The 5,000-nt window shown below is 53.8% G+C and overlaps 2 non-coding genes and 1 pseudogene across 2 annotated transcripts; all 3 read right to left on the bottom strand.

Annotated features, from left to right (window-relative positions):
• The window catches only part of LOC138944063 (large subunit ribosomal RNA), a 7,425-nt pseudogene extending 7,226 nt beyond the window's left edge, over positions 1-199 (bottom strand).
• A 932-nt stretch (positions 200-1,131) lies between these two features.
• Positions 1,132-1,286, bottom strand: LOC138944059 (5.8S ribosomal RNA). The gene has a single exon (XR_011448636.1). It is a non-coding gene; the product is annotated as a 5.8S ribosomal RNA (ribosomal RNA).
• Positions 1,287-2,132: 846 nt separating this feature from the next.
• LOC138944069 (small subunit ribosomal RNA) lies at positions 2,133-4,053 on the bottom strand. Its single transcript, XR_011448643.1, has one exon. It is a non-coding gene; the product is annotated as a small subunit ribosomal RNA (ribosomal RNA).
• Between the last annotated feature and the right edge of the window lie 947 nt (positions 4,054-5,000).

Raw genomic sequence — 5,000 nt, 5'->3', positions numbered from 1 at the left:
ATGGACTTGGACGCGACGCGACACCTCGGGATAAGCGGATCCTCCCAAACACCACATTTCCCTGCGGCGGAACCGCGGGATTCGGTGCTGGGCTCTTTCCTGTTCGCTCGCCGCTACTAAGGAAATCCTAGTTAGTTTCTTTTCCTCCGCTTAATAATATGCTTAAATTCAGCGGGTAATCTCGCCTGCTCTGAGGTCGTCAAAGAGTTTAGTTTTCGATAACCGTGGCCGCGCCGCCTCCTCCGCCGGCTCTTTTCTCACTTAGAGAGCGAGCGTCGGGAGAGCGGCAGCGCCGGCACAGCGGCTTCGCATTGTACTCGGAGGAGTGGCGAGGAGACGTGTTGTTTGTGACAACGATTCTTCCACGCGCGGCTCGCAGCCGCTAATAGGAGGAAATGTAAGCCGATCGAATCTCGTTCGAGTTGTCTGCTTGCAAACAACGAATAAGATCGGCGCGGATCGCGTCATCTTCGATCGCCGGGGACGCGAGATACATTGCGAGCGAGTGTGCGCGTACACGTACATCTCTATCACCCACATCCTTCAAATTTTCTCTCCGCATATCGTGTGTTATGCACGGATATGGGATACGACGGGGCGAATCGGATTCGACGAGTACACGACGACGCGTGCCGGTCCCCTATATTCGTTTTCGAGAATTTCGTGGACTCGGACAAGCGGTCGGCTCGCGATTCACCCGCGTTAAGGAGGGCTCTCTCGCTCTTTTCTCTCCGCGTACCGCCGGGCGACGACGCGCCGCGGTTCTCTCCTACCGTTTGCGCGGAAGGTGGCGCGCACCAAGACTCGCGCGTAAGAGGCGCGAGCGCGCGCTGGCGCACCGGGAGACCGCGAGAGGGATAACGCAACGTGTGTGCGCGTGTCTTCTACTCCCTCTCTCCTTCGACAGTTTCCGGGCGCGCGCGCGCAGGCTCCCTATCTTTACTTACTGCGTGTGTGCGTACGCTGCTCTCACTCTTCCTTTTCCTCGGTGTTATTTCAGACGACGCCAAGGGGCCGCCTCTCGGGACGGCTCGTCTCGGGCGAACGTCCAACTATCGCTCGTACACCGTTTGCGCGAACGGGCACGGTGGCCCGGCGCGCAAAGGCGCAAGCAGTTTCGAGGTACTAAAACGACCCTCAGCCAGGCGTGGTCCGGGAATTGTATCCGTGGACCGCAATGTGCGTTCGAAATGTCGATGTTCATGTGTCCTGCAGTTCACAAGTTGACGCGCAATTAGCTGCGTTCTTCATCGACCCACGAGCCAAGTGATCCACCGTTCAGGGTAATCGTTTTGCAATTCTTGCGTTCAACGAACGCTTCGTTCATCCATCTTAGTCTCCTCTCCGAAGAGAGAGAGATAAAATCGTTGGCCCTTCGATCAGCCTGGCCGCGCGCGTCCGAGCACGCGCGCGGACCGCCGCCACCGCTGGGGAGGCTACGGCACAAAAGTTGTTTCGCGATCGGAGCGTCTCTTCCCCGTACATATAATATAATAATATATATATTTGGAAGAGCCGGGGCGGAATGTTCTTTGAAGAAACCGTCGGACTTGATCGGGTGTGATCCGTCCTCTCGCCCGTTCGTCCGATAGCCGCGCGCTCGCGTACAAACACGCTGACCGCTGCCCCGGTGCGGGGAGGGGCGCGTTCACGAGCGTTGCGGACGCACGGACGGGCGTAGGTTACCACCGGTACGCGCTAACGCCGGATCGTAACTCTGCGCTTGGCAAGAGCGCGATCGGGAAAGCGTCTTCTGCTCCGAATCGCATTCATGTAATTTCGCAATTTGCGCAACGAGCCTCAACGGGTCGCGCGCGACGCGACGCGACGCCGGTTGCGGCTACGAAGCTTAAGGAGAGAGTCTCGGATAATCCTCTCCTCCTCCATCCCGCTCGCACGACGCCGACCGCACCGAAAAAGGCCGACGGCGCTCTGCTGCTGGCTTCCCTTTCTCTCTCGGGTCGTCGCAGAGGCGCGCGGCGTTCGACGCGCGTCGTCGTATTAGTACATGCGGGATATAATCCGTCAATTCCATTTTACTTTCGTATCTGTTTTCTTTGTCCATTCAGTCGCCGACTGCTGCGAGCGCGCGTCCAAAAGACTCGAGACGCAGAGCAGGACCTCCGGAACGTTAATGATCCTTCCGCAGGTTCACCTACGGAAACCTTGTTACGACTTTTACTTCCTCTAAATGATCAAGTTTGGTCATCTTCCCGGCAACATCGGCAATGCCGAGACATTGCCGCGCACCAGTCCGAAGACCTCACTAAATCATTCAATCGGTAGTAGCGACGGGCGGTGTGTACAAAGGGCAGGGACGTAATCAACGCGAGCTTATGACTCGCGCTTACTGGGAATTCCTCGTTCATGGGGAACAATTGCAAGCCCCAATCCCTAGCACGAAGGAGGTTCAGCGGGTTACCCGGGCCTTTCGGCCAGGGAACACACGCTGATTCCTTCAGTGTAGCGCGCGTGCGGCCCAGAACATCTAAGGGCATCACAGACCTGTTATTGCTCAATCTCGTGCGGCTAGAAGCCGCCTGTCCCTCTAAGAAGATTTGTTTGTACGTTGGTAGTAAAAACCCGCCAGCCGAAGCCGGGGGCCTTCGCGATACCATAAGGTACGCCTATTTAGCAGGCTAGAGTCTCGTTCGTTATCGGAATTAACCAGACAAATCGCTCCACCAACTAAGAACGGCCATGCACCACCACCCACCGAATCAAGAAAGAGCTATCAATCTGTCAATCCTTCCGGTGTCTGGGCCTGGTGAGGTTTCCCGTGTTGAGTCAAATTAAGCCGCAGGCTCCACTCCTGGTGGTGCCCTTCCGTCAATTCCTTTAAGTTTCAGCTTTGCAACCATACTTCCCCCGGAACCCAAAAGCTTTGGTTTCCCGGAAGCTGCCCGCCGAGTCATCGGAGGAACTTCGGCGGATCGCTAGCTGGCATCGTTTATGGTTAGAACTAGGGCGGTATCTGATCGCCTTCGAACCTCTAACTTTCGTTCTTGATTAATGAAAACATTTTTGGCAAATGCTTTCGCTTCTGTCCGTCTTGCGACGATCCAAGAATTTCACCTCTAACGTCGCAATACGAATGCCCCCATCTGTCCCTATTAATCATTACCTCGGGGTTCCGAAAACCAACAAAATAGAACCGAGGTCCTATTCCATTATTCCATGCACGCAGTATTCAGGCGAAGGTAGCCTGCTTTAAGCACTCTAATTTGTTCAAAGTAAACGTACCGGCCCGACTCGACACTCAGTAAAGAGCACCGCGACGGGATATTAGTTGGGCCGCCCCTCGCGAGGCTAAGCCCACCGGTAGGACGTCCCACATCACGCCAGTTAAACACCGCGAGCGGTGAACCGACGGTGTGCGACACAGATTCAACTACGAGCTTTTTAACCGCAACAACTTTAATATACGCTATTGGAGCTGGAATTACCGCGGCTGCTGGCACCAGACTTGCCCTCCAATGGATCCTCGTTAAAGGATTTAAAGTGTACTCATTCCGATTACGGGGCCTCGGATGAGTCCCGTATCGTTATTTTTCGTCACTACCTCCCCGTGCCGGGAGTGGGTAATTTGCGCGCCTGCTGCCTTCCTTGGATGTGGTAGCCGTTTCTCAGGCTCCCTCTCCGGAATCGAACCCTGATTCCCCGTTACCCGTTACAACCATGGTAGGCGCAGAACCTACCATCGACAGTTGATAAGGCAGACATTTGAAAGATGCGTCGCCGGTGCTAGGACCGTGCGATCAGCACAAAGTTATTCAGAGTCACCAAAATAAACGGTGGACGAACGGCGAACCGCCCGCCACCGATTGGTTTTGATCTAATAAAAGCGTCCCTTCCATCACTGGTCGGGACTCTGTTTTGCATGTATTAGCTCTAGAATTACCACAGTTATCCAAGTAAATGTGGGTACAATCTAATGAACCATAACTGATTTAATGAGCCATTCGCGGTTTCACCTTAATTCGGCATGCACTGAGACATGCATGGCTTAATCTTTGAGACAAGCATATGACTACTGGCAGGATCAACCAGGGAGCTTCGTGTTCGGTTACTCGCGTGGAGCGGTAACTCGCGAGCGAGCCCGAAGGCCCGTCGCTATTAAGCTCTTACTTCTCGCGCCGCCGGTCTTTATTAGCCGGTCGGCGACACTCTCTATCTACTTACTTACTTATTACGCAACACACTTTATGCGTGCGTCTCGTCTTCGTGAGAGGAGCGAGGCGGTCCGTGTATATAATAAACCTCCTCCTCTCTTACTTCAAGATCATTCTCCATTTTATATTGTGTATTATAAAAAGATCATACTCATTCTCATTCTCCCAATGTAAACGCGCGATCGCGAGGACCGCGCGATTTACCCTGACGCTAGATCGACGATGCCGATGCTTAGACGTCGAGGATAAATGTGCTATCGTGCTTTTAGCACGCACTTATATTTCGCTACGGCGTACAAAGCGTGCGGGAAGAACGTTGTAATCCGTCCTTCCACGCCACTCGTATCCGTGGAGTAAACGTTCGGTAAGCGCGACGATTCCGCTGCTGCGTCCAAGACGAGAGGGAATCGCGCGGCCAACACACTAGATGCGTGCGCGCCACATAAGAGCCATTCGGTCTTGCGACACCGACTCGTGGCAATGCTGTGCTCGTAATAAAAGTGTGTGCATAGAATAAGCGCCGAAGCGCGACACGTCGTACCCTCTTATAATACCCAACCGGACGGCCAGGCGGTCGGCGACGACACGGCTTTTTGCTTAGCGAGCGCGAGCTCGAGCTCGTCGAAATTTTGTCGACGAGAGCGTAAATACAATAGTCTCTTCCCTCATAGAGACGTTTTACTCGGACTCTGTCCGATAAAGCACAACACAAATCGCCGTTTGTGTTTTCTTCTCTCCTCTTAAACAATAATAAATCTCTCCTGTATCGTTCGTTTTAAACGTTCTCGAAAAGACAAGAACGAGTACTCTGCGTTGATACCACTGCTT

Source organism: Polyergus mexicanus, unplaced genomic scaffold, assembly GCF_030449975.1.
Source record: "Polyergus mexicanus isolate NDT 795.1 unplaced genomic scaffold, iyPolMexi1.0 SCAF_82, whole genome shotgun sequence".
NCBI lineage: Eukaryota > Metazoa > Arthropoda > Insecta > Hymenoptera > Formicidae > Polyergus > Polyergus mexicanus.
This window is presented reverse-complemented; position numbering and strand designations above follow the sequence as displayed.